Source organism: Schistocerca gregaria, chromosome 8, assembly GCF_023897955.1.
Source record: "Schistocerca gregaria isolate iqSchGreg1 chromosome 8, iqSchGreg1.2, whole genome shotgun sequence".
In the NCBI taxonomy this organism is placed as follows: Eukaryota; Metazoa; Arthropoda; class Insecta; order Orthoptera; family Acrididae; genus Schistocerca; species Schistocerca gregaria.
In genome coordinates this window covers 494,861,832-494,876,763 of record NC_064927.1, presented here as the reverse complement: position 1 = coordinate 494,876,763, position 14,932 = coordinate 494,861,832, and the positions used below count along the sequence as shown (strand labels likewise).

The 14,932-nt window shown below is 44.6% G+C and overlaps 1 protein-coding gene across 3 annotated transcripts in view; it reads right to left on the bottom strand.

The window, feature by feature from the left end:
- The window catches only part of LOC126285457 (putative fatty acyl-CoA reductase CG5065), a 375,357-nt gene that overhangs the window by 320,794 nt on the left and 39,631 nt on the right, over positions 1–14,932 (bottom strand). For 2 of the 3 annotated variants that reach the window (XM_049984865.1, XM_049984866.1), the window contains exon 2: positions 1,645–1,699. The exons of the other annotated variant lie outside the window; for it this stretch is intronic. The gene's annotated coding sequence lies outside the window, so the exon portion shown is untranslated. The remainder of the gene's footprint in view (positions 1–1,644; positions 1,700–14,932) is intronic. 3 annotated transcript variants of the gene reach the window in all.

Here is a 14,932-nt window from a genome sequence, read left to right as displayed (position 1 = left end):
TGAAGATAAGGTGGATAGATCACGTAACTAATTGAGAGGTATTGAATAGGATTGGGGAGAAGAGAAGTCTGTGGCACAACTTGAGTAGAAGAAGGGATAGGTTGGTAGGACATGTTTTGAGGCATCAAGGGATCACAAATTTAGCGTTGGAGGGCAGCGTGGAGGGTAAAAATCGTAGAGGGAGACCGAGAGATGAGTACACTAAGCAGATTCAGAAGGATGTAGGTTGCAGTAGGTACTGGGAGATGAAGCAGCTTGCACAGGATAGAGTAGCATGGAGAGCTGCATCAAACCAGTCTCAGGACTGAAGACAACAACAACATTCTTAATTCATAGCATCTTTTAAAAAAATCCAAATCTGACGATGCTTATTCCAATGATTACAATAAGAATGTCTTAAAACAAATTCTGAACAGCTCAATAATAATTTGCAAGTACTTGGAGTCAAAACGAAGTAGGCGAGAGGACGATGTCTAACATAACAACGCAGTTCACGCAAGACACGCTTACAACAACTTATTACATCACTGACTTACTCGTTAATTCAGGAAGACTATCATTTGTCTCTCTAAGAATGATTAAGACGGAAGTTTTATAAAACGAAATTCATTCTTGTACCAAAATGTGGAAAATTTGGTGGGAATATTAGAACTGTCGTAGTAACATAGATGTTCTCGATTTTCCATCTGATGATGATCGGAAGAAGGAAGAAAAGACTGCGTCACACTGCCGTGTAGACACCACTGTGATCTACCGGTATATACTCCAACCGTCTGAGTAACACCGTCTGGTTCACAATTTCACTGTATTTTCGACGTATAAAATACAGTTAAATATTAACACAGACTGTGTTATTTAGACAAAATAGGTTGAGTGCTGGTTAACAATGAATAAAACACAAGTCATAATTGCTATAAATGGCATGGACGTAATAAGAGGTGCAGAGGCTTTCTTATTGTTTTCGGGTACATATTAGAAGGTGAGCTTTTATTTCGGATGGCCAGAAGCTGGATAATGTAATACACTGAGACGACCTGCATTCATTCGTGAAGCATGCACATTCGCATTTGATTATAAGACTGAATACCTCAAAATTTGTCAAGCGAATAAATCATTAAATAAATGAGCTGTAGGAATGGCAGTGGAAGGATTGTTCATTGTGTCTCTGATACATTGTCGAGTTCATTAAAAAGGCCGCTCACATACTTTTTCCCTTTGTTTATGGGAACGCTTGGAGCCGATTTGACTGTCGTTTGTTTCAAGGATTAAATCTGGACAATTTATTATGAAGTGTAAGGTGCCAGGGTGCAAAAAAGCCAGTTTTAAACTGAAAGTAGAAAACAAACAGGAAAGTCGATGCACGACTCACTTGCGATTTAAATGTCAGAAACATAACTGTTGCAAATATAACAGGAAAAGTAATATTTGTAACTTTATCACCAACAAGAGCATGATTTTATGTCTGGATTTTGGTAGCCTACAATATTACGTGCTCTCCTATTCCAGGACTAAGGATGTCGCACAGAAGCATAGATTTTGTCACCGTACAAGCGAAATAAGGAACGGCAGAGAAACATGACAACAGGTCAGCCATATGCGTACGATGCCCAATGAATGGAAATTTTTAAAGAAAACCTCACTCACCTGTGGACACCTTGAGATGACCCGTTGAAGAGGTTGTCTTCGATATTGAGGACGCCTGGAAAAAAAAAATCTTGATCTGAGCTGTGTGGAAATGTAACGCACTTGGCTTCTTAATACGACTGTGTCTAAACCTTACATCCTCTGGTACACCCGGCGAATCAGAATTAATTAGGTAGCACAAAATGTTGGTCTTTATTGCATCAATGTTATCAGGTACTCCTTCTGTTCGCGTCGTTGTTGGATTCAAAATGTTAACAAGTGATCCGTAAATGCATATTACGGTGTACTCACGTACCTAATATCCACCTAAAAGATGTTCCTGACAGAGCTGTTGCGGAGGCAACAGCAAATCCAGTCAGGAGGGGTACTGAAAAGGTATGCGCCCAGTAAAATTCTGTACGTAGAGTTTCGTTGGGAAATAGACACCCTCCTTGCAGAAACAGCCGAACAAACTAAACTTTCTGCTGAACTGGGAGCGTGTCAGATGTGCTGTCCGTCTCGGTTCTATTCCTTTCCCAGGAAATGGAACGCCGTACGAACGCAGTTACTCGATTCTGAGGCAACGCGAGATTACCGCAAGTTGCGGCCTCCAAGACCTTCACCACTGGCCAAAACAACTGCAGGAACAGGAGAGATATCGCTGGCTCTGGAAAGATAACTTTTTACTTCGTACTGTGCAGGACAGACTTTCAGACAGAGAGTAACATACATGAATCTGCAGGACAGTGTCATGGTTAGAACTGTGGGTCTGCCTTTAACTCGAAGGGTCGGTCAGTTGAAAGGTCTGATGAAGGCGAGGGCATCCCAGCTGCAACAAGACCATACCTAGTGCAGCGATGAGGCGTTCAAGCCGATCTCGGAGTAAGGACAGCTTCTTCTTATGGCAGGATTATTTTTTGCATCAGTTGATTCACCAGAAACACGTGACGAAATCGTAATTAATGTGTCTGAAACCGTTTAATTTATATCGAATTGAGATACAGTCGCAGCAAAAATCCACGTTGATCTAGGAAAAGTTTTTTATAATTCTACGAGGGTGGTGTGAAAAGTTCTCGGAATCACCACGAGAGGTCAGCGCTAGCGCAACGAGTTGTGCACGTGATATTCGTTGGATTGTTGCCTGTAAACTCGTGCCACGTCAGTGCTCTTTGAAGAGAGCTTGGGCAGTGACGTAGCTCTGTTGTTGTTCATGCGCAGTGATTTGCGAGGATGGAAAAAATCGAGACTCGAGTAGCCATTAAGTACTTCGTAATGAACGGTATGAAAGCAAAGGACATTCACGGCGATTTCCACAATACACTGGGGGACTCTGCTCCTTCATATTCAACTGTTGCCAAGTGGACAAATGAATTTCAATTTGGTCAGGAGAGCTTCGATGAGGATCCGCGCAGTGGTCGCCCAGGATGTGTAACTGCTCCAGAAATTATTGCAAAAGTGCACAAAATGGTCATGGAGGATCGCCGATTGGAAGAGCGTAAAATTGCCCACGCTTGCCAGATATCATCTGAAACGGTGTATCTTTTAAATTAAGAATTAGAAATGAAAAAAATTATCTGCAAGGTGGCTGACACGTCTATTGACGCGCGCCCGCACACATGTGCCGTCGCCATCGCAAAATTACACGAACTAAGATACGAATTGTAGCCACACCCGCCTTATTCACCTGTTACGGCTCCGTCAGGCTTCCTTCTCTTCCCAAAACTGAAAATTTTTCATGATGGACGAAGATCCACTTCACACGAAGATTTGATAGCCGTTGTTAAAATCTATTTTGCAGGCCTGCAGGAAACTCATTTTCGAGATGAGATCAAGGCACTGGAACATGGTTGGACCAAACAGATTTACCAAAGTCGTCATTAGCTATTTCAAGCATATGGTAGGTACGATAGGCAATTACATCTCTATCATTAAAACTTTCAACTCCAGGTACACTAGACACTCCACTACCACCTCTCACTATGGCATCAGTGAACCATCCATTCCCATGTGAAAATGTGTCGTTTATATCCAAACTAAAATTAAGTGAACATCCAAGAAATACACAAGGTCCATCGAAGAGGGCGTGGACTGCAACACTCTTGACTGGAATGAGATTTTTCTTGTCTCCCGATGTTGTAGTAAGTTCGATGTTTCGTATATTATTTGTGTAAACTGTAGTGCGACGACGACGTCGATATCTCCTGTACGGCATGTTGGCGGCGTTCAGCGCAGTTGCGTGTGCAGCAGCAAGACACAGACTGAGCGTAGCGCGCAGACGCGCAGGCGCTCGTGACTGAGGGCTGGACCTTCTGCTGGGGACGAAGTTCTAGCGCTACTACGGCGCTTCGCCTTCTTAAATGGTATCTTGAGAGTGTTGGTTGACATGCTGGTTGTGGTCGATTTTTGGCTTTTGCGCTGTTCTCTTTTCTTTTTATTTTATTTTGAAAAGGTTGAAAGGATAGTCAGAGCGATAGTGGAAGAAATGGGAAAACTAACGGCCCAATTAACTGGCCAGTTTTTTAATTTTTTATTTCATTTAAGAAGAAAGGACAAGAGAAGGGACAGTAGAAGAGTGGGGGAAACGAACGGCCCATTGACTAGCCGGGAATTATGATTACATTACAGAATAAAGGAGAGGAGGAGGAATAGTGAGAGTCAGTGAAAGCAAAAGGCCATTATCCTGGCCTCTTCTTCTTCATAGCAGCGTCTTGATGGTGATGGCACACAATCTTGAAGTGGTGGGTTGGGGGGGGGGGGGGGAGAGAAAGAAGTCAGAGGGTGACAGATAAGAAGTGGAAAAAGGAAGGGCCTGTCATGATTAGGCCAACATAGGGGACAGTGTGGGTGGGAGGGGGGTGGCGTACTGGGGGGGGGGGGGGTGAATGACATGACATGGTGGGGGGATGATCGATGATGTGAGAGAGAGTAGTTGTCATGAGATGAGGTGGCTTGTGCATGCGAGGTCATGGGGGGCGGAGTAGAAGGTCAGGCCATCGAGTGGTGGACACGGGTGCCCAGGGAGAGGATTAAGGGATTGGGAGAGTGACGGGTTTGTTGGTCAAAGGAAGTGGCTGCGGAGAGGATGCGGGGCTCTTGGGTCGGGAAGTTGAAGGGGAGGTGGAGGGCACGCCGGAGAGCCCGGTTCTGGACGCTTTGGAGTCGGCGGAGGTGGGTGGCGGCAGCATTGCCCCACACCACCACGGCGTATTCAAGGACTGCGCGAACAAGGGAGGTGTGCAATCTCACAGCAATGTGTGTCGGGAGTGAGGAGGCTGGATTGATGAGCGGGTAGAGCAGGCATAGCCGCCCCATTGCCTTACGGCGCACCTCATCGATGTGGGGGCGCCAGGTGAGGCGTTGGTCCAGCGAGAGCGCGCTCGTTTATACACTGTGCGTGGACTTGGCGTTTTGGCAGTGGCCAGCGGGAGCGTTATCCCGGACGCGCATACCGGGTGTTCTAGGTATGTTCTAGGTATGCGCGTCCACGCTGGCGCGCCGCCACCGTCGACGACAAGGAGACTACACTGAAAAATAAAAAAGTATCACCAATGTGCGTACTTCCTTTTCTATTCCGTTCTGAGAACTTTTCAAACCACCCTCGTATTAGTTTTGTGCATAAGTTCGTAGCGTTTTCCCATAAGTTTAATAAACAGAACAGATGCACATAACAGGCAACAGTCATCAATTATATGTTCTACTTCACTATTTACAACAATCCGCCAACGATGGGGTATCTTTTCGAATCCGCGACTGTAGAAATTACGTGGTTCTGAGGCGGAGATCTCGTCGAGCCGTGTTCGGAGCGCCTTTTCATCCGGAAAGGAAGTTTGTTGAAGGCTGCTCGCTAGAGAGCGAAAAAGGTGAAAATCTGAGGGCACAGGATCACCTGAATAAGGAAAGGAGGGGGGGGGGGGGGGGGAGTGACTTCCCAACTCAACTCCAGTGTAGTGTTCGTTGTGAGTCTAGCAGAATGCAGGCGGTCGTTACCGTGGAGTGGCATCTCTTCACGGAGTCTTCCTGGTCGTTGTGCTTGGACTGCTTCTGGAAGACGTCTCAGCTGTTGACAATAAATGTCACCAGTAATGGTTGCACCTCGGATAGGCAATTCTTAGTACACGACACCGCCGCTGTTCCACCAGCTGCGTAACATTATCTTCTACTGGATGCGCTCATGTCTTTGTTCGGCGAGTTGCTGTTTTCTTGGGCTCAACCATTCCTTTCTTTTCCTTATGTTAGCATACCTGCTAATTTTTGTGATTTTAGCTTAGAGAATGTGCTACTTGTACACCCGATTTTTGACTCTTGCCCACTGCATGTAAATGTCGCACGATGATGGAATCAACACATTTCATCGCATTTACCAGTTCCCGAGAACAGTGACGTGAATCATTGCGCGTTAAAGGGTTTAAACGATGTTCGTTAAACGCCGAACGTCGTCCTGAACGTTGAGAGTCACTAATGTCGAAACGATCCTTCTCAAAACGAGAAAACCATTTTCTTGCTCCGTACACGGGGCAATCGTTTATGGTTGCCTCCGCTGGTGTCACGCCTCTATTGGACTCAAAGAGAGGAATGTGTTGGAAATACTCTGATTTCTCCACTTGGAACTCCATTTTCTAAAGTCCAGAGTTCCAATTACTATTTCTAAATTAAAAAGTGACAATATGTAATATCAAATAGCAACAGTGGACTACAAATAAAAAAGTGACAGTCGATAAATAAACCTACAGCAACTGGATACCAACGTGCAAAACAAAAACGTTACGAACTTATGCACCAATCTAATAACCACACATCACAAAATAGCTCTCTCTCATTATTTGATAGGTCTTGAAGATGGTCATCATAAGTCAAAGTTAATTACCTGGTCAAAAGTACTGTTGCCCTTAACTGGAATAAATATTGAAAGCTAAACAAATTAGCTCATTTGCATCTTAATCACTCGTTGCTGCTGGTAAGTGTGCCACTTCTCCAGAAAAGCAAATTTGTAGCTTCGAGCCGTCAGATAGCTGTTTCGGGTGAACATTTGGCCATCGACCAAAACAGGGTCCTGCTTACATTAACAGTCTGTCATCTCGAAAGAAATAAGCTGCGTGTACAAGTGTGAGTTTCATTCGCTCTTCACGCCCTGGGCAGTGCCCGTTTGCTACGTTATTTCTCCACCCCGTATATTCGACAGTTACCGCCTAGTCACACTATCGTTAATATTACTCTCATTAATATCTGGCATATCATTAATACACCACATGAACACCAAGTATCACAAGACACTTTCCTCGGCCAAGACTGAAGTTACTACTTCTATATGTCTATCGATGACTCCGTGTCTAAGATGACAAGCTGGGACAACCTTTCCGTGGAACACTCAGTCCACTAACAAATCTGATTTGATAGCCCATACACTGGTACTGTACTATCTTACCAACCGGAGAAGCCATACTGAGTCAAATGATTTTAGGAAGTCAACGCTGCCCTGATCCATGGATCGACGAAATCATGTAAGAACGGCGGAGTTGAACATCTGCAGCTGGCGCAATGCGACAAGCCGTGGTGATCCACATTAACATATCATAACGATAGTTGATTGCCGTTAATAATTGATTATTTATTTAATGTGGCAAGATTAGGGCCCTGAGGTGCTCTCTTACGCCTAACCAGACATTATACATATTTTACATTGCATTCATTCGATAACTACGTTATAAATTACATCTAATATACATGCACGTTGAGAATAGTAATTACTTAGTGCGAAAAGAGGAAAAAACACAACTTAAATTCGTTTATGAGAAGTGCAACAATGGAAACAAGTTGCAGGAACGTATTTAAAAAAAGGTGGCTAGCATCTTAGAGAAGAGGTGGAAGACGTTGATAAAGAGCAAAGTGATAAAATACGGTTAGTAAAGATAGACGATAAAAAAGTGACATGACTGGTTGAAAAATGGAAACAGAGAATAGTGTAACAGGGAGGAGATGGGAGAATGGTTGTGACAGAGGCAGGCGTTTCAGCTTCTTCTGAAAAAGAACGGGTCACTGGAGTGCGCATAGAGTGCACGGCAGTTTGTATCAGAGGCGGACGCCAGTGAGACATACAGACTTTGCGAATGTCCTTGTTTCGGGATGAGTGGCAAGCAGATAAGTCACACCTTATGATGAGATGAGAGGTACCTGATCTCCAGTTCCAGTAATAAACACGACGTGTGGCAGTCACGTGACTTGTCTGGCAGTAAGCAGCGTACCTGGGCGTGTGAAGCACTGACGAGGTGAAATAGACGGGTGTTACCGGCGTAACGCACACAGGCATTCGCGCCTAGCTGTAACAGTCTAGTGTTATCAGTGCTCGCCCCGTGTTGGGTTATATCACAATAGTGGAGGTCGGTAGAACGAGAGACTGCACAAGTTTGCGTTTCTCACTCTGTGGCAAAACGTTCCGAAATATTTTAAGTTGTGTAAGAGAATGTTTTCTCGCATGTGGCGACAGTATTTGTCGCCCAGTTGAGATAATTATCGAAAATTACAGCCTAGTCCTTCATAGTTTTTTTGATAAGCTATAGGATCACTATGGAGGGCGACTGGAAGTAGTTATTCGCGGAATTCGGAACTTGCTAAGTTCTGATGGGGTACAAAAATTACTTGGCACTTTTTCAAATTTGTATTCAAGTCGCAGGTGTTTTGCGCCTCTGTTACGGCTGTATTACGTGCGTCCTGCTGAGCCACGGCTGTTATCCTTACATCTTTGTAAGATGAAAGTTCAGCTATCCTCCGTTTCGTGAAGTCCAACCAACTGAGCTTGCAGACCTCAACGATGTGATCCTAAGGTCTTCGCGCTGTGACAGACAACGCCGCAAGTTTCTTAATGCCTTGATCAGAGCAGGCATTCCCTAAGCTACTTCTGTGATGCATCTGTTTCGACAGCTGCCCACAACGGCCTGTTTGCGCAAGAAGCGGATATCCAGCGATAAATGAGAAGTTGTGATAGTTGTGGTATATGGACTGTGTTGAGAGTGTGAATGCACGAAGTACCATGAAGTTTACCTGGAATTAACTTACTTTGTAATGCCTATGCTGTGTATATTATATGGTATACCAAATCTGTAGTTACTCATTTTTCCGGTAAATGGTTAATGCCAAGGCCAGCAAATAACCATTCATCCGGACGGTCGCAGAATGGATGTCCTCAGGTCTGCCACGTAGGAACAGATCGTCGCTATAGGAATGATATTCAGGGGAGAACAGATTCAACGAGATGTGATCGATGCACGAGGAGAACGAGGTTGGGCGGCCGGTCAGCCGAGCGTGTTAATGCGCCCCTTACGGGCCACAGGGATCGAATCCTCTCCCCGCATTAAAGAGGACGACTGGAGGGCACACCAGCCAAGATGCTGCTTTTAGGCGGTTTCCCACATCCCGCTAGCTGAATACCAAGCTCGTGGCGCACGTTCCTCCTCAGATGTACGCTGCTCAAACGTTGCATTACATTAATACGTGTTCCATAGATCATGAATTCTACATTTCGTAATGATGTGGAACGTGTCAGTTTAATATAAGTTTTCTTTGCGCAATATAATTAACTTTTTTTACAGTTACTACTTCATATCTAAAAATTCATCTATTGAGTAGAAGGAGTTATCATTCAGAAATTCTCTTAATTTGTTTTTAAATGTTGTTTGGCTATCTCTCAGACTTTTAAAGCTATTTGGGAAATGAGCAAAGATTTGTGTGGCAGCATAATTCACCCCTTCCTTTGCCAAAGTCAGATTTAACCCAGAATAGTGAATATCATCCTTTCTCCTAGTGTCGTACCTATGCACGTCATTGTAATATTTTAGTTGGGACGGGTTATTAATAACGAATTTCATAAGTGAGTATATGTATTGCGAAGGTACTGTGAATATCCCGACTTCCTTAAATAACTGCGCAAGGAGACCTGGGGTGGCTCCAGATATTATTCTGATTACACACTTTTGTGCAATGAATACTTTCTCTCTTCATGACGAATTGCCCCAAAATATGATGCCATATGAAAGCTGTGACTGAAAATAGTCATAGTAGGCTAATTCATTGATATGTTTATCACCAAAATTTCCAATAACACTAATGGCATAGGTAGCTGAACCTAATGTTTTCAGCAGATCATCAATGTGTTTCTTCCAATTCAACTGCTCATCATTGCACACACCCAGAAATTTTTAATATTCTGTCTTAGCAACAGACTTCTGTTCAAAGTCTATATTTATCAATGGTATTATGCCATTTACTGTAGAGAACTGTATATACTGTGTCCTTTCAAAATTTAGTGAGAGTCCATTCGCAGCAAATCACTTAATAATTTTCTGAAAGACATTATTTACAATTTCCTCAGCTGATTCTTGTTTGTTAGGTGTGACTACTATACTTGCATCACCAGCAAAACGAAGTAGCTTTGCATCTTGATGAATACAGAGTGGCACGTCATTAATAAATATCAGGAACAATAATTGACCCAAGACTGAAACCTGTGGGACACCATTCGTGATACCTCCTCTGTTAGAGGACATTGCTGATTTTTGCAGACTATCTGTACTATTAATTTAAACTTTCTACATTGTTCTAGTTAAATACGAACTAAACCATTTGTGCACTGTCCCATCAATACCACAATACTTAAGCTTATCTAGAAGAATTTCATGATTCTCACAGTCAAAAGCCCATGAAAGATCACAAAATATCTCAGTGCGTGATGTTCGGTTATTCAAAGCATTTAATATTTGATGAATGAAAGCAAATATACCATTTTCTGTTGGAAAGCGTTTCTGAAAACCAAATTGGCATTTTCATAGTATTTTATTTTTTCAAGTATGCGATTTTACTCTTGACTACATTAGTTTTTCAAAAATTCTGGATAAAGATGTCAGAAGGGCGACTGGGCGGTAGTTGTTAGCGTCAGATCTGTCCCCCTTTTCTTTGCAGTGGTTTAACCATTTTAGTCTGTCTGGAAAAATGCCTTGTTTCAGTGAGCTGCTACACATGTAGGTGAGAACCCTACTTATTCATTGGGAACAAGCTTTCAGCACACTGTTGGAAATGCCATCGATTCCATGTGAGCTTTTACTGTTGACTGAATTTATTTATTTTCAGTAGGAGGGATGGGTTGAATTTCAGTTTTATCAAATTGTATTGCCTCTTCCATATACTGCCTTGCATTTTCTAATGAATATCTGGATCCTATTTTCTGTACAACTCTTAAAAATGATTATTAAAACTGTTTTCTACTTCTGACTTTTTGTTAGCAAACTTTTCATTGGGTTTAATAGAAATACAGTCTTCCTGTGCTCTCGGTTACCCTGGTTCCCTTTTAACAATATTCTAAATTGTTTTAATTTTACTATGAGAAGTGCTAACCTCATACAAGATGCACATGGTTCTCGACTTTTAATAACTGTTCCTAATACAGTGCTGTAGTTTTTATAATTTTTGACAGTTTCTGTATCATTACTCCGTCTAGCTATAAGATGCATTTGCCTTTTTCTGTTTGCAAGACATTTTTATCGCTTTAGTAAGCCATGGATTTTTAGATGGTTTCACGTTTAGAAAACTTTTTCACTCTTGCATATAGGGTTAAGGGTAGACGCAGACGGATGGGCTACACTGACTCCGTGCTGGGGGTGAGCAGCAGACCGAAGGCGTTAGATGTTTAGTCTGCTTACAGCCACAGCCAGCAGCGGCAGCACCACGACGACCAGACTGACGTACAAGGAGAACAGCAGTGGCCCATGGCTGGCCCCTACGGCACATCTCAGAGGACGACGTCGCTTTCCCACACACTGCTGTCTGTTGTTGAAGTAGCCTCAAAACCATTACAGAGCACTGTCTTGAAATTGTAGCTGACGCATTTTTCCAAGTCAAAGTTGACGATGTCAGATGCTTTTCATTATAACAAAACTAAGGCCCGTGGAGGAATTAACAGTGGAACTTCTGTCGTTAACAGGCCAGGGAAAAAAAACGAAAGAAAATTTTGTGCTAGCATTTCTGAATGTAGCTGTTTCCGAGTGGTGTGGCCGCGTACTGCGGCGCTGGCGGCAGCCGGCCTCGACCATCGACCATCGACCATCGACCGTCGACGAGCGCGCGGAATGCGGGCCCAGCCTGTTGCGCTGTGCGCCTCTCCCAGGGGACGCCTCGGCTCTGATAGCGAGACACGTTCGTGGCTGCGTAACGACCAGGCTGCGGCCCAACACGAGCTGCGCACTACCCTCAGTGAACCACTCTTATGCGCTTGGCAGACGGTCCAAACAACCATTTTCAGACAATTTCCCTTATGTACTACACCACTTGTAAAGGCGGCAGGGGTAAAATACAGGGAGCGGGAGGCTGTCTACAATTTGTACAGAAACCAGATGGTAGTTACAAAGTCCAGCGACACGAAAGGGAAGCAGTGGTAGAGGAGGAAGTGAGACAGTGTTGCAGCCCATCCTCGATGTTATTCAAACTGTACATGGAGCAAGCAGTTGAAGCTGGTGGGGGCTCTGTTTTGTTGTGGGGCGTTTGCAGTTGGAGTGATATGGAACCCCTGATACGTCTAGATACGACTCTTACACGTGACACGTACGTAAGCATCTTGTCTGATTACCTGCACCCGTTCATGTCCATTATGCATTTCGACGGACTTGAACAATTCCAGCAGGACAATGCGACGCCCCACACGTCCAGAATTGCTACTGACTGACACAGGGAACACCCTTCTGAGATTAAACACTTCTGCTGGCCACCAGACACCCCAGCACGAACATTATTGAGCGTATCTGGGATAGCTTGCAACGTGCTGGTCAGAAGAGATCTCCACCCCGTCATACTCTTACTGACTTATGGACAGCCCTGCAGGATTCATGGCGTCAGTTCCCTCCAGCACTGTTTCAGAAATATCCGAGTCCATACCACGTCGTGTTCGCGGGGGCCCTACACGATATTAGGCAGGTGTACCAGTTTCTTTGACTCCTCAGCTTACTAGCCAATAGTAGCTGCTCTTATTGTTTCTTGTCATGAGCCGACAAGCTCAGTTAGACAGGTACCAGGCTGATGGCTGCTGCTGCAAAGCTCCCGAGTACAGACGTGCAGGACGGCCTCTTCTCATTCCACGTGGAGGATCTTACGTCGTAACTGTCCCTAGCCCACGGTTTCTCGCAATATGGGACTCCTGCAGGGCTCAGTTGTTGGTCCTGTCGCTGTGGCACTGGTGCTGTTGCACACGCCGCTACCCAGTGGCCTCGCGTTGGTAGAAAGGCAGACGGCGCTGGTGTGGCGGGCCCCGCCCAAACGCGGTGCACAGGGCTGAGCACTTCCCTGCCTGGCCACGTGCTCCCCCAGCTGTGGCACCACGTGTCGGGAGTAATGACCTGACACTGGCGCTCTGCCTGACTTCGCTCAACATACGCCCAACAAGACTTTTAAACTCCTCATTTAAGTGATTCTTCAGAAGAGGAAATCGAAGTTTAATAATCAGGTATGGCAATCACTAACACTGAGTTTATGAATACTCTTACTTTCATTTCTCGGTGAGAATTAAACGAGATTAGAGGGGTTCATCAATTTAATCGAACCTGATTATGATCCGTGGCGCTTTGAATAAAAACCGTCACGTATCACCGATGTCTTATCTAAATCATTTTGCAATTGGTTTTTATCTTTTGGTGACTTTCATAGACGGTAAACGACATCATCTACAAACAAACTGAGATGGCTGCTCTGACTGCCTCCTAAATCCTTTGTGAAACCAGTCAACATGCGACTAATTTTTCACATGGTACTCTTGTAAAAGGGGACACCTGAATTTTCCGGCTATTGAATGGGAGATCTTTACGATTAAAACTGTTGCCAGAGATACAATGAGCTTGTTGTGAATGTCTTGTCTAGAAATTACTTAGAACAGATAATTAAGAAAATCGACTGGTGACGACAACTTCTTAGACCTGCTAGTAATTAACAGTGCTCCACTTTTCTTATCAGATAACACAGAGGAACGCATCAATGATACCGTCAGTCACTACAGGCCTTAGAAGATACACCGACGGAAAAAAATCGCAAGGAGTTGTGCGACATAAACGAAACTTGGTAGGGGTGTTTCTACATCTGAAAGATTACTCCTTTTCCAATTTGGCGCCAGTCGCATAGCACTGGCGGTAGCAGCGTCACTCTGAGGATGCAAATCAGGTTTCCGTTACATAACCGCTGTAACGGTCGTGCGCGTTTGGTTACCTTTGAAACTCAACATAGTCATCTGATGTTAGTCAAAAATGCCTGTAAGGAGACAAAGACGCCATCATCAAGACCTCACTGAGTTAGAACGATGTCTTGTAATAGAGCTACGAGAAGTTGGATGTTCCTCCTGCGGTGCTGCAGAAACAGTTGTCCGGAGTGTAGCCACTGTGCATGGTTGGTGACGGCGGCGTTCACGAGAATATACGGACGGTTACAAGCAGACGGGCTCCGGGCGGTCACGTGACAGTACCGGGAGGAAGATGGTTCAGATGGCTCTGAGCACTATGGGACTTAACTTCTGAGGTCATCATTCCCCTAGACTTACAACTACTTGAACCTAACTAACATAAGGACATCACACCCACCCATGCCCGAGGCAGGATTCGAACCTGCGACCGTAGCGGTCGCGCGTTGCCAGACTGTAGCGCCTAGAACCGCTCGGTCGCTCGATCACAGCGGCCGGCGCCACTGTACAGAGACACTGGCTACAGATCATCGTGCAGCGGAGTAACCCGCGAAAAAACTTACTTCTCCGAAATCAAGCTATCTCACGTGGTACCACTACTACTGTATGACGTGCACCGAGAGCACACTAGTGTGTGTCGCACCTCGGTGTTCTGTTTCACTCGCTCTAGCAGTGTCGCAGGCGAACGGTGTGTGGATGTGGTTTCCATTTTGACAGGACATGGTACGCTCTCCTCGGATATCATTTTGGACTTCGGACGCAATGTATTCATGTTTTGTCGTTTGATTTCAAGTTACTTCGCTTCCATGTTAGCGATAGAGCTAGTGGTGGTTCTTCATCTGTTTGCATTTCCGTATCCTCGCTTGACGGTTGGGTCTCGCTTGTTACGAATAGTTCTCGATAGTTGTTTTAGTGGGGTCATTGTCGGCTGTGCCGTGTAGTTTTCACCGGGAGCAACCTTCTCAGTGTGTGAGGCGGGGTGGTTATGGTTGTGGAAGTGCGTAACCCTGAGATGCAAAATTAAAGTACCCGTGATCGGAAAATTAAATGAAGCTGCCTATGCAATCACGCGTATTTGCTTTGAAAATGTAATGAAACAAGTTGCACAAC